The sequence below is a fragment of the Sapajus apella genome, unplaced genomic scaffold, assembly GCF_009761245.1.
Source record: "Sapajus apella isolate SASKATOON/1434 unplaced genomic scaffold, GSC_monkey_1.0 scaffold88, whole genome shotgun sequence".
Taxonomy (NCBI): Eukaryota; Metazoa; Chordata; class Mammalia; order Primates; family Cebidae; genus Sapajus; species Sapajus apella.
In genome coordinates this window covers 1,938,262-1,962,036 of record NW_022437028.1, presented here as the reverse complement: position 1 = coordinate 1,962,036, position 23,775 = coordinate 1,938,262, and the positions used below count along the sequence as shown (strand labels likewise).

The 23,775-nt window shown below is 39.6% G+C and overlaps 1 protein-coding gene across 4 annotated transcripts in view; it reads left to right on the top strand.

Annotated features, from left to right (window-relative positions):
• AUTS2 (activator of transcription and developmental regulator AUTS2) overlaps positions 1-23,775 on the top strand; it is a 1,216,826-nt gene that overhangs the window by 52,724 nt on the left and 1,140,327 nt on the right. The gene's annotated exons all lie outside the window — the stretch shown is intronic.

Here is a 23,775-nt window from a genome sequence, read left to right as displayed (position 1 = left end):
CTAGCTTGTAGGAGACACCATAATGGCCTTCAGCATCCCTAAATCCTATTAGTAGGTAGGTTAATCTTATTGAAGATTTCAGGTCTGCATAAAGCAGCATTGCTCTTATATTCTTTATGGTGGTCTCTGGTTGTTAAGGTGAGCAGGCATTTAACTTTCCTGGAATAAGTTGGTTTTATTGGTTTGGGGCAAATTAATCTAAATAACTTTTTTTTTTTTGAGACTGAGTCTCACTCTTTCGCCCAGGTTGGAGTACAGTGGCATGATCCCTACTCATTACAATCTCCGCCTCCTGGGTTCAAGCCGTTCTCCTGCCTCAGCCTCCCTAGTAGCTGGGATTACAGGTGCATGCCACCACACCCAGCTAATTTTGTATATTTAGTAGAGAAGGGATTTCACCGTGTTAGCCAGGCTGATCTTGAACTCCCGACCTCTAGTGATCCACCCACCTTGGCCTCCCAGAGTGCTGAGATTACAGGCGTGAGCCACAATGCCCGGACAGTCTAAACAACTTGAAAGTAGACACCTGCACCCTTTAGAGAGGCCATTCCATGTAGCAGAATAGGCTGTCTCCTGGCTGCCCCTTTGCTTGGTGGCTGTTAGTGCCTGTGACAGGGATTTTTTTTCTTTGCCCTGATTTGGGGAAAGAGTCAGGTGAGATGCATAGTAAAGCTGTCATTTTTTTGGTGTTTATAGTTTTATTATAGATGCTCGTTGGCTCTTACCTGTTACCACAGGTACCGTGACCATTTTTCTGAAGCAAAATATTCTTTTTGTCACAGGCTTTTCCTCAATTTGCGAATTTATAGACCTAAAAAGTTTTACAAAGACATGAATTATGTCAAATTTTATTATGTATTTAATGTCTTTTGGAAAAAAAAAGGGAGGGAAAGTGCAGGAAATTTAGACTATGTAGGTCTGAAAAGTATGCTTACTACATCCATAGTGGGGGGCTGGAGGAACTGTGAAAAATGTAATAGTAAATTGACTTTTTTAGATCTTTGCCAAAGGTAGTTTTGTTAGACATGAGCAACTTCAAGACCTACAAGTGACCATTACACACTGGATTGGCCTTCAGAGATATCAGGATTTTCTTTCCAAGTATCTTTAAAAATAAGGTTCATAGTGCTTTAGCTAGGAGGCTGAGTGCCCGCTATTAAGATCCTCTGAGTTAATTGGTTTGGTTCACAAACTAAATAAGGCATTTTACAGTGCATCTGGCTATTTTGTGGCTATATGTGAGAAGATTCCTTCACTGAAGGGACTAAAGTGACACTCTGACCTTGGGACTTCCAGTGCTATTGTGGAGTGGGACGTCCTTCTTGATGTGGACTTGCTGGCTCTTCATTTATTCTCCCACCTGGGCTCTGCCTGTTGTTCTCCTTAGGCCAAGAAGTGAGTTAGGTTTCTTGTTTAACTTTTGTAATGGGGCAGCTTTGCATCTGTATCCTGTCCCCAAAGTCTAAAGAGAAATTTCAGGTGTGGGCCAGGTTATGGAGCCTGACAAATAGTTATGATCAATTAATGGTTTCGATTTGCTTTTAGGAAGAAAAGTGCAACTAGCCCATTGGATGAAAATAGTATCTCTCTCCAGCACTCTTCTGCATCAAGTGTATGGTGTTCTCTTCCTGTATAGCACTTGTATTTTCAAGAGCTAGGGTCATTGACAGAACACTTCTCACTTGAGTTTCAGAGCATAGCAGAGTACACACACCTGAAGCCAGAAATGTAATTTTCTCTAAGTGTACTAAGAATTACTTTAATTCTTTGTATGTGCATGTACATGCTCACATAATGGTGGTGAGTTTTTATTTTTCTTCATGCTCCTTGAGGAGCAATAGCCCCTTTTTTGTTCTTATTGATTCTTGATTGCCTACTTTTCAGGATCACCTTTGTTAGGAAGCAGCTGCTGGAAGAATATGTGCTCATTTTGTACTTGTGACCTTTACTTCTGTGGCTTCTCTGACCTGATGCTCAACCTGCCTGCCACCTCCTCTGCATCAGCCCAGCTTTGTTCTTCTGGGCCTGTTGTTTCCACTCTATGAAGAGACCTCCTTACTTCTCTCTGCCTCTACTTAGTATCCATTTCTGCTGAGGCAGTTCCGAATGGGCAGAGGTTGGGGAGGGAATTTGAATGAGGAGGAAAATTGGATCGGTTAGGGGAAATTTATAAAACTTCTGTATTCTGTGTTGATAGTTCTCAGATGCTTTGGAATCATAGGATGAGACACTGGTCTGGTGACCTTTGAGAGCTGCTATTAACCAGCCAATGGACAGCTATGCCTGCTTTTTCTTGCTGTCACCATCTCTGCTTTTCCTGCCCAGTTTGCCAGGAAGAGCCCACCAATCCTTTATAAGCCCACTTTTTCTTCTCTGTTTTGAAGCCGTCTTGGTTCCCTTCCTACACTAGCAGCCCCCAGCCTTGCTTGGTCTAGCTCCTAACCTTCTTGTTCCCTTTGGGACAGAGGAGAAGCTGCTCTCCTTGCCATGCTTTGCTGACATCCCCAACATATCCTGCCCCAGACCCTCACAAGGAGTAGTAATAACTAAAGTTTATTCAGTACTTAACATGTGCCCAGCACTGTGACAAGCACTTCACACAGATTATCTCTTATAATATTGAAGCCATCCCAGTAAAGTTTATGTACTGTCATCATCTGTCTTCAATTTACAGATGAGGAAGTTGATGCTCAGAAAGGTTCAATAACATGCTATATGTACACAGCTGGAATGAGTGATGCAATCAAGATTCAAACCAGGCAGCCCAAATCCAGGGCTCACCTCAAACTACTCAGGGAAAGGTTTTCAAGGTCACTGCCAGGATGGCTGGGCTTATAACAACTTTCCTGTCTGAGATTTCTACCCTTTTGCATCAGCCTAAGCACTTACTGCCTTTATATTGTCAATTAACTTACTAAGTGGGGTGTTCTGGGTTGGTCTTTGATGATGGCTACTGTGTGTTTTAAAGAACCAGAAAGGAAAATGTTTAGAGGTGGGCTTCTTTAGCTATAGTCCCCTTTGACTGTGTGGTCAAATAATAGGACTCCTGACAAGGAAATAAGACCATAAGTGCTCTTGCTTTGTAAAGATTAGTTAATTGGTAGAGATTGTGTTTTTGTGGTTAATTTGTGTTCCGGTCTTAGCAATACATGAGTGTTCACAGGCAGCAAGTGTGTCACCCAGCAGCCCCGTAAAACAAGGCGCTTTCCAGCACCAGCATTAGTTGATGTACCTGAACAACAATAGGGAAGCTTGTTGACCCATTTGGCACTTCACAGCCCAGTAATTAGAAACTGTAAAACAATAATACAGACGTGAAGCAAATCCTTCAGTTAATGGAAAAAATCTACAACCCTGCTTTGTGGCTGAGTGTAAAATCACAACCGGCCGCTTTTTACAGCAAAGCAAACACTTCATGATTTTGGCAGCTGTTTTGTACATATGAAAAGCTCTAGGTTCTGTATTAATTTGGGGCTTGTCATATTTTTTAAAAACCGAAAACAATTACCTGACTTTCTTGTTCTTTTTTTTAATGTTTTTGATTTACTGCAGTGGTTCTCAAATTATGGTCCCCAGTCCAGAAGTGTCACCAACATCTGGGAACTGGTTAGAATTGCAGATTCTTGGGGCCCACTGCAGACCTGCTAAATCAGAAATTCTGGTAGTCAGGGCACTGCAATTTGTTTTTACAAGACCTCCAGGTGATTCTGATGGACTTTAAAGTTTGAGAAACACTGGGGTGTGAGAAGGGTAATCTGGGGGAAGGGAAGTGGAGTCCTTCTTGGCCCCACTCAAAGGTGAGCTTCTCTCTCTAGGGGTGGGGCAGTTGGCTTGAGATGTGATATTGAGACTATATGAAGACTCCCTACTGTGTCAGGAAGTTAGGAGAGTATCTCAGGAGGGCCGTGCCTTCCCTGGGGACCTGTTTAGGAGAAGGGGCTTGGGCAGTAGCTTATTACTAGCCTTTAAGTAACAATTTTGATGTTTCAGTCATCCCCTGGTCTGTTGTACTATTACAGTTAGCCCTGCTAGGATCACAGGTTATATGGGGCAGAAAAGAGGCGTGGTGACAGAAACCTTATGTCCTAGGCAGTGCCTCAGCAATGCTGCTGATGTCATATGCTTATCATTGTCAATAATTGAAAATTAAGATAGTGATGGGGTGGTGGCAGGGCAAATTTCTTCTTTTCACTGTATATCCCCTTTCTCTTCTGGATCTCATTTCCCTGCCTACTGTTATCTTGGCAGATGGGATTGTTTAATAATTTTCTTAGGGCCTCTTGACAGATGGCCCCTCTGCCCCTTCCCCAATGTGTGGTGACCACAACATGGCATAGCTTTGTTTCAGAGCCATTAGAAATCCTGATACAACTGACCACTAGATCTCCTGGAAAGGCCTCTGGGGAAATAAAAGCTGGCCATCATGCCACCAGAGTGAAATGAATTCTCAAGTGGTATTACCACAAAGGCTCAGGTTCCTCATGCTCCTTGGAGTGCTAGGTTGACAGTCTCTCTGATGGGGAAAAACTTGATTCAGATACAAACACCCATCCTGTGGTTTGTTGATTTTTATCCAAATTTGTCAGTTTTGCTCACAGTTTAAAATTGTTAAATTTGCTTACTTTTTTTTTTTTCTTCCTCTTACACACTATTGGGTTTTATCTTTCCTTTGATTTTACAAGAAAGAACATAGGGCATGTTGGCCAGAGAATGTATCCCGAACTTTGATTTAATCACCGAATATAGCATGGGGATAAAAAGGTGAATGAGACATAGCTCTGCTCCTCCCTGACCTTGAGGGGACTGGCTTCTGGGGAAGGAAAATGACCAAGAAAAGAACCACCCAGATCTTGGGTTCACTTTATTCTCTGTGTTTTCAAGTGGGAGAACTTGCTTGAATTTGTGAATTTGATGTTGGATCACAAGTCCAACATGTGGCTTTTGTGGGTGTATGTAGTTATTTTGGATTTTATTTTAAGGGATGTGTGTCCTGTTGGCTTTTAGGAGGTGGTAGTTGCTGATTCTTTTTCATTCACGGCTCATGGAGAAGTCAAAGGTTCACACTGGTGTTTACTTTCCTGGACTTCAGGAAAGATAGTCCTTTTGCCAGTTGAATGGGAAGATCTAAGTTTGTTACATTTCCATGAGTAGTGCAGCCTTTCTGGATTGGGACAGGATGACTGACCCACTGTCCTTCCCAGCCTGCTTGCCCTTCATCTGGCTTTAATTAGATACACAGCTGATGATGTCAGCTTGGCTCCTGGGTCCTTCAGCTTTCCCCTCAGAAGAAAACATCCAGGCAGACAGTTGTGACAATTAAGTCTCAAGACCCAAGCTTAGTTTGTTCTGAGGCAATTAAGATAAATCTGCCTAAGCATCTGCAAATGCAGATAAAACCTAGTGCTGATTAGAGGTGACCCTCTAACCTGATTTGATTAGGCGGAACCATTGGGGTACAGGCAAATATTTGAGACTCTGGCCAAGCTGATATATTCCATTGACCTTTCACTTGGGGGAAAAAGCCTGTTTGATTTTTTTCCTATCCCAGAGTACTTGAAAACTATTACCCATGACAGCTAATGGACTAGGGTGAAATAAACAGGTGAGACCTGTGGACTTGTCCTTAAGAATCTCAAGTCAGCCACCACCTGGGTTGTGCTTGCTTCCTGGGAGAATGGATTTTGCCAGAGGCCCTGGCCTGGAATGATAATTAAAAAGGATGTTCCAGAACATACCCAGGCTTGTTCCGATAAAATCTTAGCAGATGTGTGTGGTGAAGGATTTTTTTTTAAGTCAAACTTTGTTTGTAAGGTAACTTCTAACAATTTGTTATAGAAAAGTCAAACTAGAATTGCATTAGTTTGTTTATATCAAGACCTCATGGGAAATTTAGGAGAAATTTCCTTAGTTGCTCCATCTCTGGCTCCCATAACAATGGGCAAACTTCTTAGCATTTATCACATTGTTCTGTAGTTGTTGGTTTACCATTCCTTTTGTCTTAAAAAGCAGGGAAATTGTATAATTACTCTTGATGTTGCTCAAATGCTAAGCACCTGGGCCAGGTACAGGGCTTGGCAAACTTTGGTTTGCCAAGCCATGCCAAACCACAGGCCAAAACATGCCACTATCTGTTTTTATGCGGTCATGAGCTAAGAACAGTTTTTACCTTTTTAAATGATTGAAAATAAAGGAAGTATATTTCATGCCATGCGAAAATTATGTGGAATTTAAATTTCAGTGTTCATAAATAAAGTTTTATTGGAATACAGCCACACTCATTCGTTTATGTTGTTGTCTTTGGCATCATTTTGCACTACAACAGCAGAATTGAGTAGTTGCAGCAGAGACCATATGGCTTGAACAGCCTAAAATATTTTCTATCTGGCACTTCACAGAAGTAGTTTGCTGACCCCTTTCCTATTATATTGAAGGCATATAGTGTAAATGCTTATTGAATTATTTCAAATCTGAGTTTACAAATGAGTTATTCTGATCCTAAAAGTGTTCAGTGAATGTTAGATGAAGGACTGACTGACCTATTTCTCTTGTTATTCATTTGTAACCTTAGGTTTAGGTTTTAGAAGTAGTAGTTCATTTCTTAGAGCTAGGTAATTATATACTATTTCTCTTCTGAGAAACTTAAATATAAAGAGTTACTCCTTATTTATTTTCTAGGTTTTGAACCTATTATATGGGATGCAGAGACACCAAGAGGCACACAGAGAGGCTAAAGTGACCAAGACTCACAGTAAAGAAATGGTGTGACTCTTCATGTCTTCATCTCTTTCTTTCTTTGCTAAGGCTATTCCTTGTGTTGAAAGAGAAGTCAAATAAACCTGGAGATATTCATGAGCAAACTACTTTATGGTGCTATATAATGCATTATTTCTTAAAGAAATCAGTATCTTTGTAGGCCCTTCAGTTCATAACCAGTGATACTCATTTAAAAAAAGAATAAATCTATGATCTGTGGTTTAAAAAGTAAACGCTGCAGAGAATAATAGCAATTACCAAATGTAAACAGTGTGGCCTTTGAGAACCACTGTGAAATTGTTTAGTGAATTAAATTATTATGCTTTTGCTATTCACATATCCACTTCCATTGACTGTTAAGGAATATGCTTCAAGGAGGACAGATGAGATATAGGCAAAGTTTATTTTAAAGATACTTAGGTAAAACAAAACAAACCAGCAACTGGCAGATGTTTGATGACCTTGAAATCTGGCTTTTGAGACAAGTGTCTTTAAAATGACTGATGCCACAAATGTCATGCAGGGGAGTTGGAGGGCATTAAAGTATTCAGGAAGAAAGTATGAAAGAAATCAGTAATTTGTAGAACCTGACTGACTGGAAATATTGTTTGGTCTACTGGGATTTGAGGGAGTAGAAGAATTTGTGAAGAAGGAAGGAAGATTAGGAGATGCATAAAGAAGAGAAACCAGGATCTAAGCTTTCCTAGGAATCTCAGCTCAGACCCTTATTAATTTGTCCATATATACATTGTTTTCTGTGGAATCTTTTAGGGGAGTGTGATTTTTTTTTTTCTTTCTATTTTTCTCTTATTAGATAATTTAAAGGGATGACATTCAGGGCTTCAGGAAGCAGTGTTTTTTTGTTTTTGTTTTTTTTTTCAAGATGCCACTATACCCACTTATTGGCGACCCACCATGGGATGAATACTTACAACAGCTCTGCATAGTAGGGATAATATTCTTGTTTTATGGATGGGAAAGCCAAGACTTAGTTTATTTGGCTTTCCTGAAGTTTTACAATTAGCAGGCAGAGCCAAGTTTCAAACCCAAATCTATTTGACTCCAGGGGCCTTCTGTTGTGTCCCACTTCCTCGGTGGCTACATCCCAGGATTTCATCATTTCGTGCGTAAATCCAGCCTAAAGCCATCGACATTTTGTCTGAATAAACCTCTTCCTCATTTTATGACTCAGCTATCTGCTTTCTCTTTCTTACCTGTTATTTTGTATATCTGTGATTTGTTAGCTTCCCATGTTCCCTTAGCTTCTCTGCCCTTAGATGTTAACCATTTTAATCAGTATCAAGTTGATTTTGCTACTTAATAACAGACTTTAGATGATAAAAACTGTAACCTCCACCCCACTGAAAAATTATGTTTCGTTTGCCATTGGTGGTATATTCCCCATCCTTCTGCCCTGGCAAGCCAGGATAATCTAAAAGAAAGAGCTGAGAGCCAGGATAATCTAAAAGAAAGAGCTGAGAAACAACATTCCAGGCTTAGATCCTCTGCATTCCTTGGGTTCTTTTGGAAGACTTCTTGGCAGTGTTGAAAAATGTCTATGTTTTCATACTGATTTTCCATCCTGGGTCACCTGCTTTTTCCCTTCCTGCTGTTTTCCTTTTGTACCTATGTGGTTGGTGTTTCTGGGGCTTTTTATAGCGGCTTTCATCATTTATACTGCTGAGTTTTGCAGGCACTTTTCAATTTTTGATGTTTGACAGTATAGACTTTATTTATTTTTAACATGTTCACTTCTGAACCTTTTTGGACTTCATGGTGACAGCCTCCAGGAGAGGAAAAATAAAACAAGTGAAATTCTAGGAAGAGGCAGAAGGCAGTTACTATTGATTTCTCTGGATGCAGATCCTAACTATTGGCAAATTTAAAACTTTCTTATTTTGAGCGGGGGTGGTTCTATAATGTCAGTGAAGAGTTGATCTGGAAAAGATGCTGATTTGGACATGGCTGTTGTAAAACCAGTGATGAAGCAAAACAAAAGAACAGGGAGGGCGTTTTCACTTTTTAACCTTAGTTGCGCAGTGTATGTAGAAAGCTACTGTTGGCTTTACCATGTCATTGGGAAATGGGAAATCTGCCAATCAAAGCAGCTGAGCAAGAAACAACCCAGGAATAATGAGATTGGTGGCAAGTCTTTTGCCCTGTCCAGAGATAACACTACTAGATCTGGAGAGAGTTCTGTGCATTCAGGGAATCTTCTTGCTCTCTAGAAAAATTGAGAGGACTAGAGAGGAATAAAGACTGGAACCTGGAAAGATTGATTTGTGAGGTACAAAGACTCAGAGAAGACAGTTTCTTGAAGGTGATGAACCTGTCTTACCAAAATATTGTAAAAATTCTGGCTGGGCACAGTGGCTCATGCCTGTAATCCCAGCACTTTGGGAAGCCGAGATGGGTGGATCACCCGAGGCCAAGAGTTCAAGACCAGCCTGGCCAACATGGTAAGACCACGTCTGTGCTAAAAAATACAAAAATTAGCTGGGCATGGTGGCAGGCACCTATAATCCCCGTTACTCAGGAGGCTGAGGCAGGAGAATTGCTTGAACCTGGGAGGTGGAGGTTGCAGTAAGCTGAGATTGTGCCATTGCACTCCAGCCTGGGGGACAAGAGGGAGACTTCATCTCAAAAAAAAAATTATAAGGAAAAGTTAATTGGGTCAAGTTGACAATAAATGTTAGAAGGGAAAAATCTTAAAGAGTATAATTTGAAAGTAGAAAGTTTGTCCTGTCCATAATGTTTGCCATTCTATAGACTAAGGTGGTTGGGGGAGGTGGGGAAAATTACTATAGCTTCCAGTCATCATTTCCTTCTCACAGTCCTATAAATGCAGGCACTATTTATCTCTGAAACCATCTGGTGTTGGTGGTTGTTGCTTACGTCCTATGACCTGCCTCTACAAATACGTTGTGTGTAAGCTTAATTGGGACAGCAATTGGTGTGATCTTTTTCTTTTTCTGATCTCTAAGGGTCTGACGCCCATGGCCAGGAAGAAGTGCTTTTTAAAAAACTCTGACACTTCTGTTGTTTTGGTCTCATGGTTTCACTGAGGTGGTGTTACACAGTGTAAGACAGGTTAGGATTGTATGTTCCAGAATTATGAACAAAAGTATCCCTAGGAATTGCAAAAACCATGCTGTAGTGTTGCATGTGTATATGTGTGTTCCATGTGGAAGACCTTCTGGGCTGTGTCTGTCTTTGCCTTTATTTGTCACCTGAAATGGTGCTGCTCAACCACTTTGTGACAGTGTTATTTTAACTTGAAATAGTTAGGAGAAAATACCTCATGAATGTGAAGCGGGATTCTCCTGGGCATATGTAATTGCAATGATTTGAAATGCTTTCACACGTTTGTAGGAGAGGATAATTTTTCTTCTTTATTTGCTCCTTTTATCTTGTTCTAAAGCAAGCATTACCTTCTCTCCCACCACCTGTGTATACTTCTTATTCCCTTTTCCTTCCCCCTTTCTCTCTTTCTCCCACTCCTTCATTTAAAGAAACTCTTTCCTAATAAGAATCAAAGGCATCAAATGCATTCAGAGCTGCTTTTTTTTTTTTTTTTTTTTTTTTAAATATTAACAGTTGATTTTGGCTGGACACAGTGGCTCACACCTGTAATCCCAGCACTTTGGGAGGTCAAGGTGGGTGGATCACCTGAGATCAGGAGTTCGAGACTGGCCTGGCTAACATGGTGAAACCCCATCTCTACTCAAAATACAAAAAATTAGCTGGGCATGTTGGCGTGCTCCTGTAATCCCAGCTACTTGGGAGGGTAGGGCATGAGAAGCTCTTGAACCCAGGAGGTGGAGATTGCAGTGAGCCAAGGTTGGGCCACACTACACTCCAGTCTGGGCAACAGAGTGAGACTCTGTCAAAAAAAAACAAAAAACAGTTGATTTGACTTTTTAGTACTGTGTAGGAGATGGGAAAAGTCAGAACCATTTTGATAGTAATTGCTTCCTGGAAGAGCCAACTAACTTATTATAAGATTCAGGAGTGTTTGGGGGCATTATTTTCCAGTTCCAGGTGTGTTTTGAGTGTTGCTGGTGGTGCTCAGCACTCTTGACATTTTGGGCTGCATAATTCTTTGTTGCAGGAGTATCCTGTGTATTGTAGGATGTTTAGCAGCATCCCTGGACTCTATACACCAGATACCAGTAGCACCCCTCAGTGTGAGGAGATTTCCATACATTGCCAAATGAGGGACGGGATCACTCTAGTTAGGAATTTCTGCCTTAGAGGAAAATGGATTCCCTGGAAACAGAGGTTAGCTATTAACCTTCTAGGGCTGGAGCTTTTATTTAAATGCTTTGGTATATTGAAAGCACCTCTCAAGTATCAGTGATGAGGGCACGTTTAGCTTGTTGAAATTCCTGTGTAATTCATAAATACCATTTTAGCTCTTGGCTTCAACTTCCTAACATTAGAAATGTAGATTTTTCCCCCCTTATTTTCATAATGAGGAGGATTGTAGTAAAATATAGTAATCTCTGAGGTCGCTCCCAACCCTCAAATTTTATGATTTTAGTTACAACAGACATCTTAAGGAATTACAAACTTTAAGAGTTCCAAATGTATTTGTCATCATTTAGCCAGCGTTTTCTGTTAGGTCTATCCGGTGTGATTTCCAGAAAGAGATCAGACCAGAAGAAAATAGTTGCTTTTTACAAGTGGGTGTTATTAAATGCTCATACTTAGAAAATTTATCAGAACAAACTTATATTACAGTGTTTACTTTTCTAACTGATTGGGATTCAGGTGACTTAACTGCCTAAGCTTCAACTGTCTATTGTTTGGAATTAGGCTTTTAACAGTTGTTCTTTATATTAATATTCCCATGCCTAAGCTGGTACTCTCATTGTCAAATAGCTTTATGCTCTGCTACCTTAATGAGGGAAACGGACTTTTCAGAGTGCCATGGCTGATATATTGGTGTTGAATTGGTAAGCCTTCTATTCCAACTGCTTTATTTATGCTTTAAGCATAAATGAAAGTGGAGAATTTTTTTTTTTTGGCCTGAGAGGTGGTTAAGAGTGAAATCTAATACATTTTATGGGTTTATATGCTTCACATGTGATGTGCCCAACCAGAAATAATAAGATACACACCAGATGTGAAGGTCCCAGCTAATATAATTATGCTGAAGATCGTTTTCACCATTTGAGGGCTGAATTACATTGAATTCGCTTCTTCCAACTCTAACAGGATTTTATATAGTTACTTAAATTTGAATTGGGAGCTGGGATGAAGTACCCACTCTTGTGCTTTTACTGCAAGGACTGGGTTGTGTATACCTTTTGTATTTCTGAAGCTTGATAAACTGTAAAGCCTTGAGTATTCAGATTCAGGGCAAGGCTTAGGTGGATGCAGAGGTATACTGTTAGTAGAAGCTAACAGCTTAGTATGCTTTCTGTGGTCTCTTGCCTGGAAACCCAATCTGAAGGTATAGTGATCAGACACAATGCTATTCTTAAGCCTTCTTGGAAATAACAGGTCTCTTAGCCTGCACTGAAAAGGTAATTTTGCATGCATTAAATATACAACAAAGGGCATGATCTGTGCTTACTTTGGCAAACAAATAGATCCCAAAATGAATCAAACAAATTGTAATGCAGAACAAATTGAAATACTTGAGGATTTTTCTTAGACATTTAAACCCATATTTTATCCTCTGTGTCTTCATAGTACCCTCAGAAAGAAAAGAATCTTTGGAAATGTCAGTAAAAGGGCAGTATAATCTCACACTGCAGTTGTGGTTCCGGACCCAGTCTGTGAGCCTGCGTTTCCTTTCACTCCTAGCCATGTGACAACACAAAGAGCATACTTAAGGTGTTTATTTCACACTGGAAGATTTTTATAAAGAGCACTTTTTAATGAAGCACAGCACATGGCATCATTATCATTTCTAACACAGAGAACTCATTTTCAATTTTGCTATCAAAGAAAAATGACAAATAGAGAATGCAAGAAAAACCAGATGGACTAACTGTATTAGGAGCTTAGTATGCATATTTTGTGTCACATATTAGCATTCATTAAGTCAAAAGGAAAAAAAATTAGTTTTGCCTACATGCATTAAACCAATAAGGCTGGCAAAGTTCCAAGCTAGCTCTTGTGAATTAATTGTTTTATAACTGTTTTAATTAAAATTGTTCAGTATATGATTAACCTAAAAGTTTTAATTTCCACAAAACTGTTGAACAAATGAGACATTAATATTTTACATTAACCATGGCAATATTGCTGTGGTTTTCAGAGCACTGCTTGTTCAAGCAAAGCATGGCAAGCGGTAGGTGGAAAGTGCTCTGTGTCTCATGCCACTAACCAAGAAAACCTGCGCATCAGAAGCAAATTCTATACACAAGCATTTATGTAGGCATCTCCCCAAAGCCCCTGTTCAGACAGTCTAGTTAGAACTGGCACCTGTCATAAATTGTCATGCTGAAGAGGTTAACAGTCTAACATGGCAAGAATACATTTATTTTCTTTTTCTTCCATCTGGCTTCATAGTAGTGTTGGTGTACTGCCTGAGAACCTTAGATTAGAAGGGGTTGGCCAGTAAGGACTATGAAATGATTGATGTTAATTTAGGGTTTTAATTTAGGATATAGGTACAAATGTTAATTCTGGAATCCAAGGGAAGAAAGGGAAGATTTGAGGTTCTTTAGGTTGGCACCAGGCTAACTTTGGTAAAACCATGTTCCATTTTGCAAATGGTAAAACCGAGGGTTGGCAAAATTTCACTGTGTATAGCTATGGCTTCTGAAATCCACAGATTTGCATTTCTCTACTCATCCTTCTCCTCACTTTCCACATGTACCCCCATCCTAATGTACTTCGCTTTGTTAAAAGATTGGGATGTCTTTCTTCTGTCCTCCTCTAAGACTTTCACTTTACTCTGTGGATTTGTGTCATCACACTGTATAAATTCAAGGTAATGATGGTATTTGAACCCCATAGAAGGATCTTTTAAAATATAAGATTAATACTGCTTAGTGTAAATGATGATAAAACTCAAGCTATCCTAAATGTCCAGGTAGTGATGCATTTTTTAGGGTGCTAGACTGAGCTTACCTTTTAGGTTGTATGACTCTTGATATAAGCTGTCCTTGCAGGTTTAGAGCTGTAAGAGTTTTGAATGCAGCATCTGAACCACAGGAGTATATTGGCTTTGCACTTACATAGTCAGGATTATATGGCATTGTGATGTATCCAGATTTCCAGCTGCAGTTTTGATGTGGTCTCTTCATTACTCTGTCCAACTGTTTCTTCCTATTGTGGTAGGGTACTCTATGTTAGCTTTCCTTCTGTATATTTATTCTGTTTTCTAAATTTTTGTTTAACTTGTGAAGGACGAGATTTTGAATAAATTATTTGTATAATCAGTATTTTTAAAGTAGTTAATAATCAGAATATGATAATAAATTTTATGATTATACAGGTTGCCGTATTTGCCAGAAACCAGCTTTATACAAGTGATTTTTGAGATGAATGGTTTATTGGGCGTGTTGTTATCTGTTCATTTCTTTAGGCTCTCTTGATTTCTATTATTGTGTGAAGTTAGGTCATCAGAAATGTGCATACCTGGCCATAGTAGTTAGGCTTTTCAGACAATTGTCATCACCAAGTTAGGGTGCTATGTCGTTGGTAAATGGAGAGGAAGAGCCCTCAATTTAATAATACAGTGTTTTATAGTCAAGTAATATATCTGGCTTTTGTAAAACCTTAGAAGTAATCCAGTATATTAACGTTTCATAATACATATGCATATATATGTATGTTTATACACACATGCATATATACACACACACATGCATTGTATACATATATTTATACATACACACACTCATACACATATAAAAAGCTTCTTGTAAGAATTTGGTGCTAGGAAAAAAATGTCTGACTTCTGACCAATATTTGTACATTATTCTAACTCTCATATATTTGTTTAGTGAATAAATGAATAATATGTAATTAGATAAGAGAATTACTACCTTTCCCTGGAAATTCCAAATGTAAATCAGTGAACAGCTTTAGGTGCTCATCCTAATTACTTGCTGATCAAACACTATTACTCTTTTGTTTGGCGAGTGTTATTTTTCATCTATGTTAAGTTAACAGGTTCTTCTTTGGTTAAAAACTGACTTTTAAAAGAAAACAAACCAAAAAACTACTGACTTCTAAGCCATGATATGTCTGTGTTGGAAAATATGCACAGGTATTGCACCATGTTCTCCATGATAAGGAAACAAGAGGAGTCATGCGTATGGCTCCTGTCCTGTAAAGTCTGACAGGTGGCTCACACCTGTAATCCTAACACTTTGGGAGGCTGAGGCAGGAGGATTGCTTGAGCTTGGGAGTTCCAGACCAACCTAGGCAACATAGCAAGACACTCGTCTTGACAAAAAATAAAAAATTACTTGGGTGTGGTGGTATGTACCTGTAGTTGTAGCTACTCTGAAGGCTGAGGTGTGAGGATCGCTTGAGCCCAACAAATTGAGGTTGCAGTGAGTCATGATCATGCTGCTGTACTGCAGCCTGGGTGACTGAGTGAGACTCTAGCTCAAGGAAAAAAAAAAAAAAAAAAAAAAAAAACAGACAGTACATGTCTGGCAAGAGGAGAAGTTCCTGTCTTGGTCCAGTTTCTGTTGAAAATGAGTATTAAAGAAAAGGAATTTATTTCTTACAGTTATGGAGACTGAGAAATCCAAGGTTGAGGGCCACATCTGGTGATGGCCTTCTTGCTGGTAGGGACTCTACTAAGTCATGAAGTGACACAGGATATCACACGCAGAGGGCTAGTTCAGATCTCTCTTCTTCTGATAAAGCCACTATCCCTGATAACCCATTAAACCACCAGGGCAGAGCCCTCATGACCTAGTCACCTCTTAAAGGCTGTATCTCTCCATGTTGCCACATTGAGGATTAAGTTTCAATATGAGTTTTGGAGCAGATGAACATTCAAATCATAGCAGTGCCAAAATCAAGTATTTATTTTTGAAATGGAGTTTCGCTCTGTCGCCCAGGTTGGAGTGCAGTGAGATGTGATCTCGGTTCACTGCAACCTCTGCCTCGGAGTTCAAATGATTCTCCTGCCTCAGCCTCCTGTAGCTGGGCTTACCATGCCCAGCTAATTTTTGTATTTTTAGTAGGGATGGGGTTTCGTCATGTTGGCCAGGCTGGTCTTGAGCTCCTGACCTTGGGTGATCTGCCTGCCTTGGCCTCCCAAAGTGCTAGGATTACAGGATGTGAGCCACCATGCCCAGCCCAAAATCAAGATTTTGACAGTAGGGCTGTAGGAGTTGTAGTTAGGAATGTACTTCATTTATTCTACTTCTTTTCTCTAGTTTATTACCTTTATGAATGTTCTCTCTGCTCCCCTGGGTCCCATTCCCAATTCAGTAGCAGTAATTACCGTTGGGATAAACCTCCTAGCTCTGAGACCCGCAGTTTTCCTGATCATCTCTGTACAGCCTCACTTCCACCACTACCTCTCCATAAAACTATGTGTATACTTCTTTTCATCAGCTAAATCACTATACCTATCTCTTTTGTTTTTCTAACGTAACAGTAGCCTTCCAAAAATAACACCATGTCTAATAATCCTTTTGCTGTTCAATACATCTTTTGTCTGAGGCTTACAGTCACATGACAGCTGATGACAGGCAAGAAATGAATGTTTAAATGGTGTGTAATTCAACAGATCTGCCCATTCAGGTGACCCTCCTAATAGTTGACACACAGTGGGTGGAGGGATTAGGTCGTTCCAGATATTCCCTGTTGTTGGGCTAACTCATTCTTGGTGATTATCGTTTGACTTTTTTTGTTTTTATTCAGTTTTTGTGGTTCAATTTTGCTACTTGGTTTTGATACACATAGGTAGTGTGGCTTCCATTTGGATATGTGAAATTTCCTATTATGAAGAAACTTAAGGTTATAGTGTAGCTTGAGTAATTCCCAGTGATCATCCCCAAATAATATTTTCTAAGAATCCCAGGTATATAAAACTTATCTTTGAAAGTATACATGTAGTATACCACACCCTCTATCAAAACAGTAATCACAACTGGCCTACTTTACATTACTGAAAGGAGGAGGGAAACTACCCATCCACTATTACTTTATAGTACTTAAAATATGCAGACAAATACATTTTAGCACATGGTAATCTTTGTGAGGATATCCTGTCAATCAAGAGAGTAAATATCTTTTCTCTTTCCCATGAACCTAGCAATCAATTTGCTTATAGTTCCTTCAAAGCTGTTGTTAAGATTACTTTGTGGCTGGTTATGTCACTTGGCTAGAAAAACAGTACTGGAATTAAGTCAACTTTAGCCCTGTGCTGCCATCTTTCTTAACTTATGGTCAGCCATATGTTTAGACCAGATGAGGTAGGAGGTATGATTGGATACAAGTACATTCCTGGAAAAGATACCAAAATCATGTTATACCAAAAGTATGAATTACTTTTTTTTTTTTTTTTTTCTTCTTCACATATGAACAGTATCTTCATACCTATGGCAAGAACCTGTCACTTTTTTTTCTGATCACATATGTAAAAATCATTTGTTGGGGCCAGGCATGGCGGCTCATGCCTGTAATCCCAGCACTTTGGGAGTCCAAGGTGGGTGGATCACGAGGTCAAGAGATGGAGACCATCCTGGCCAACATGGTGAAACCTCATCTCTACTAAAATACAAAAATTAGCTGGGCATGGTGGTGCATGCCTGTAGTCCCAGCTACTGGGGAAGCTGAGGCAGGAGAATTGCTTGAACACAGGAGGTGGAGGTTGCAGTGGGCCGAGACCACACTGCTGCACTCCATCCTGGCACCTGGCGATAGCGCAAGACTCTGCCTAAAAAAAAAAATTATTTGTTGGTAGTAGCAATTAATATCAAAGTCAGGATAGTGATGTGGTTGGGGTGAGGGAGATTTGACCATTGAGAGACACACAAGGGGGCTTTTGAGGTACTGTAATGTTCTCTTTACTAACCATACCTGTGGTTGCAATGGTGTTCATTTTATTATTCTTCTGAAAAACAGACATGTTTCCTGTTGTCTTCTGTACTTGTAATATATCTTACTATATATGTATGTTTACTGGAGAAAAATTTCAAAAATACCTAAAAAGTGCAAAGTAGAAAATGTTATCAGTAATCCTAACACTAAGAAATAATTGTGCTTCTTTTGAACATATATCTTCCCAATGTTTTGGGGACACACAAAAATAATAATGTATATCTACTCCCATGAGTTCAGATTTTAAGAATGCATATATATATATATATATACACACACACACACACACACACACAATATATATATGTATATATGTAAGTACATATAAACCTGACTTTTTGATTTATTATAATATTTTGACATGAGGTTTCAGGATTCTATAATTTTGATAGTCATATAGAATACCATTGTTTGTATATATCATATTATTTGCCCAATCCTCTATTCTCTGACATTTGTTTGTTTCTAATATGTATGTGTTATAAATAACATGTATTTATCTTATAGGAATTTAAAATTTAAGTAGGCTAAATTGGACCCTAAATTTACGTAGTATGTAGAGATTTCATAAAAGGTACATTTTGTTGGGAAAGATAACTCTGGCTTCAAATGCTTTTTTAAAGATGATGTTTTTCCCCTTAAAGAAAATCGAAAACAATTTCACTTTTTTCCCCTTTATGAAGCATGTGTATGTCATTTGTTGTAAGACGGAGATGGCCCTGACATCTTCATACTCGACTGTTGACTGTGAAGTTATTTATTTATTCACCTACTGAACTCATTTATTGACACCGTTTGTATGCTAGGTGCCTTGTTCCAGATCTGCGGATATAGAGATGGAAAGTTGGTTTCTGTTTTCACAGTCTAATGACATAATGGATAGCAGGGCTTGGGATGTTGTCAGTCCATAGACTCTTGAGTTTATGGATCCAAATGTTTTTGCTTAGATTACTTTGCTGTGATTTTTTCCTATTAAACAGGTGATTTAGGAGCTTATGTACCAGGGAGGCTATTTTTCTCTTCCTCCCCAGCCCTTAACACCCCCAGACTGTATGTTCTTCTTTAAGGTTGAGCTTTGGAATTCAGAACTTGGTGAGCAAGACCTGAGTAGAACAGAAATGGAAATGACCTTTTCATGCACAGCATGAGCATTACAGAGGATGGGCTATGTGTTAACTCCTCTCTGATATTGCTGAGGTCCTTTCCAGCTCTAAAATTCTGTGATTTTTCTGATAGTTGGGCCTCTGAAGATCCTAATACTGAATCCTTTCTCAAACATTACATTTGTGGTAGAGGGAAAAAATTAAATTCCTCCTTTTTGAGACACCAGCTCAACTTTGGAGTATACATACAGACTCCAGAGTGAAAGGATGGAGAAAAATGAATTTGCCCATCCCAGAAAATCAGATGGGAATTGAGAATGTGTCTGTTCATCTTCTGTAAACAAAACCATTAGTGGAATGATTGTTTTTTACTTGATCCTTAAAAAAAAAAAAAAAAAAAAAGGCAGCTGGGTGCTGTGTCACATGTGTGTGATCCCGGCACTTTCAGAAGCTGAGGCTGGAGGATAGCTTGAACGGCTTGAACCCAGGAGTTGGTTACCAATCTGGATAAAATAATCAGACCCTATCTCTACAGAAAGATTAAAAAATTAGCCAGGTGTGGTGGCATGCACCTGTAGTCCCAACTACTTGGGAAGCTGAGGTGGGAGGATCACTTGAGCCTAGGAACTCAAGGCTGCAGTGAACTGTGATTGTACTACCACTGTACTCCAGCCTTGGTGACTAAGCGAGACCCTGTCTCAAAAAAAAGGTAGCTTTAGGGTTTCTGTTTGGATAGACATTTCTGTGGCTTGAGTTTTGAGTTAGGAATATTTTGGCATAGAAAATCCTGCTGGCCCCAGAAACATCTGGCATCATTCATGATCAGGCCAAAGTAAAGGAAAACTAATTTTTTTAGGTAGAATGTTGGCATCTGGAAGAATGGAGGCTGTAAGTTCTATTGCTTGGAAAGTATAAAAAGAAATGTTTAGTGGACAGGTGTGTGAGTTAAACTCCAGAGTATAATTAAGCAGTGTGGCTGCCCATTTTTTTAACTTGATTTGCTTTTACTTCTACGACCTTCTTAATGTGTCCCTGGAATGCCTACGTGTAAAAGGATTCTGATGGAGAAGAAACTTCTCGACCATGAGTGACTGTCCTGGCTGCAGCACTCATTTAGTTTCATAACTTTGGGCAAATCTCCCAATAAATCTGTTTCTTCTTCTGTAGAATGGGGTAATAACACTTAGCTTATTTCACAACATTGTTGGAAAGATTAAGTAAGAAAGATTAGGTGAAAGTATGTACTATAAGGTGATACTTAGGTATTATATAAAAAAAAAGAATGAACAGGAATCAGCACAAAATGCTTATTTTGGCTGCTGGTGTGTGTGTATGTGTGTTTGTGTTTTGCTTCTGTGTGTATGTGTGTGTGTTGTATCTGTATGCCTTTGTCCCTGTTTTTCTACCACCTTATATTTGGCAGCCCTAGTATCTAAGTGTGAAAGTTTGAGATGGGTCTCAGGTTATTTCTGGATTGATGATGATGACTGGTGTGGCTATTGAATAGATTAAAGTATTGAAGATGCTATTGGTCCTTTAGGACAATTAGTTTTGTCTCTCTCCTTTAAGATCATTTGGATGAAGCAGCACTTTGTGTAGAGAATACTAGTTTTTAAGGTACCTTTGTCTTATTTTATTTTCACTGTCATTCAGAAAAGTCTTTGAACTGGCTTATAAAAATGTGTACAATGCAACAGAATTAAAATAAGCAGAAAAGGAATTGGGGCAATGGGAAATGTGTAGGGAAAATACAGTAAAGCCATGTTAAGGCCTCTGGGCAGAAACATACTAGGCAGGGCCTGAAGCTTCACAGAGAATAGAACAAAGAGGGAGGTTTTTTTGAGATGGAGTTTCGCTCTTTGTTGCACCGGTGCAACGGTGCGATCTTGGCTCACTGCAACTTCCGCCTCTTGGGTTCAAGTGATTGCCCTGCCTCAGCCTCCCAAGTAGCTGGGATTATAGACACGTGCCACCACACCTGGCTAATTTTGTATTTTTGCTAGAGATGGGGTTTCTCTGTGTTTGTCAGGCTCGTCTCCAACTCCCAACCTCAGGTTATTGGACTGCCCTTGGCCTCCCAAATGGCTGGGATTACAGGTGTGAGCCACAGCGCCCAGCTGGAGCATAACTTTTCTTGTTACATGTATTCAAGATAGAGCACGTGGACACATCTTCTCCATGATGTGTCCATGAGCTCTATCTTGAATACATGTATCAATACGCACAACAGTGATTTGTGAAACAGTTGCTTTTATACAATCAATGCAAATTAATAACATTGAGACAAAGCATGATTTTAGGAAAGAGTAACTATTAGGGGTCAAGATCATATGTCTCACATACATAGCTCAAAGGGCTGGCGTGAGCCAAGGACAACTTTTAGAACATGTCAAGGAGAGGATAAGCTACCTGTCTTCAGGCAGTCTACCACAAATACTCTCTATCTCAGCTGGGAGCAGACATCTTCCCCTTAACAGTTTCCAGTGATGTTGTGGCACAGTTTGTTGGCTGGAATCCTAGAGACCCAGGGATGGAGATGCCAGTGCTGTCTTGAGAGTTCAGTGTCTTCCCTGTTGGCATCTTCTCTTTCTTGGTTCTGGTTCAATGATTAGACACATGAATTGATATGGTTCTTTGTTGGAGAGGTCAGCAAAATGCCAGTTGTGATTTTTGGGCTTGGCTGTATTTGGAACCACTGGGAATTTGTGGACTGCCAGTAACTCATTTTGTACTAGCTTTTGGGTGACCATTCAGTGGCTGTTATTTCAATTCATAGCTCAGTGTGACTGTATTTAAATCCATCATGTTTCTAGAGTTTGTTCCTAGACTCAAATCATGGTAAGTGCTTTCATTAGATAGTTAATTCAGCTTATGCCCTTTTTCCTACTTTAATGTTTCTTTGTTGTTACTAGCCCTAGATACTTAAAAAAAAAAAAAAATCCTTGGAAGGATTGTGTGTTTTTAGATATGGGGATTGGTTTCTATGCTTTAGTGGGGCACAGAAGGAGACTGTCTGGTTAAGGCAAGAGATTGTGGTGCTAAAAAAGGAAATTTGGCAGGCCTGTTCCTGGCACTTTCAGTAAGTAAAGAGAATGACGGGCTGGCCGGGGATTGTATTAAAGGGATTCCTGATCCTCGTATGACCTTATTCCCTGAACCTAGAAGGACGGTCTGCCTATGTGGCAGTCATTTTAGGGAGCTCAAGACAGTTTTGTTCCGCTTTCTGCAGTATTTAGGGGCCTAATGGAGAGATAGAAACCTGTTAAGGAATAATCATGGCTGTCTGGGCCAGTTGCTTCCTTCACTTAGCCAGAAGCCAGTCTCACCAATATCCATGGCCAAATTTGTGTCCACACAAGTTGCTTGTAACAAGAGGAAAGATTCTCATTAAGAATTTGGCCCTAAAATCAGGTCAGAATGAGGCCATATTTCTGTTTCTGTCAATAATCTGAATTCCTTATTGGTAGAATGGTCTTACTATAATTATGGGGTAACTTTGCCAATTTATAGTACTGGGGTTTGATATGGGTTAGTTACATCAGAAGTCACATCAACTTTTTGACATTAGTTTCTATTCCAGCATGTGGTCCAGGGAAAAGGGGATTGATATAGACTGTTAAGCCAAGAATGAGAATCCATTATTGAAACCCAGAAGTTTGAAATAAGGGTTTAGTGATTGTTTTGTTTAGACACAAACTTTTTTTCATAGATGCTTTAACTTCCTAAGTGAGTTTATATATTTTTCTCAATATGTAATCTTTTAGAAATATTGCAATATTTATGTATTTATTAATTGTATATATTTAATTTATATTAACAGGTAAAAGAGGACCAGGAAGTCTTACTCCTATTTTGTAAAGGTACACTTAGAGAGTAACAGAGGTCTCCCAGTATGTCTGGGACAAGCCTCCCAGTGTGTCTGGGTCAAGCCTGAAAAGAGTGCCATTTTCTCTCCCTTACCATTTCACTGATTCTATACTTGTTGTTTATCAAACTTAATTATGTAGTAGACAAAAAAGTAATTTCATGAGCAATTTCTGGAATAGGCAAGTGGAAAAAAATTTCTCAAGTACCTTCTCTGGAGGCTCTATGTCTTCCATTCCGGCTGCCTTTCTTGAGAAGTAGAGTGGCATAGTGGTTAATACTGTAGGTTTTGGAGACTGCCTGGCTCTGGGTGCTGGTCTGACCCTTGAGCTGTGGGACCCTAACTTCTCTATGCTTACTGTCCTTACCTGTGAGATGGGGGTGATTGGAGTCTCCACCATGTTAATGTATCAACACTTCCAAATTATTTAGAGCAGTGCCTAGAACATTGTAAACACTCAATATATGTTGGTTGTTATTGTAATTTTAATAATATTATTATATGGCTGGCATGCCTGGGAGTTCATCATAGGGGAATAGGTGGTGGATGGATAGGGAATAAGGGCTGAGAATCTAATCAGTTATTTTTAATTTATTGGGTAAAAATGAATCATGTAACAGTGGCAGGCATAATGAAATCAGGTATTCCGTGTGTGGTGAGGATGAACAGTTTCATAGCACTTCCTCCAGGGTGGCCTGTGTGCTTTGATTGCAGGTCCGACAGCTAGGGAAAAGAGTAGTTGAGCTGAATGCTCTGTGGTGAGGCTGTGAGAGGGACAAGAAATGGGAGTCCGGACAGAAGGTGTGCTACAGGAATAGATTCTGAAGAGTGTGCACAGCATCCTGTGATTTGGGCTCCTGTGTATTTTAGTTGGTTGCGTTTGTTAATATTTTAGTCTGTTATCTTTAACCCTGTGACTGACAGTTGACAATGGTGTAGCTCTTTAACAGAGGTGAAACTGGTCTGACTACAGTTTGCCCTTGGTAGTGCTTTCACTTTTGCAACAAGGCAGAGGGAGAA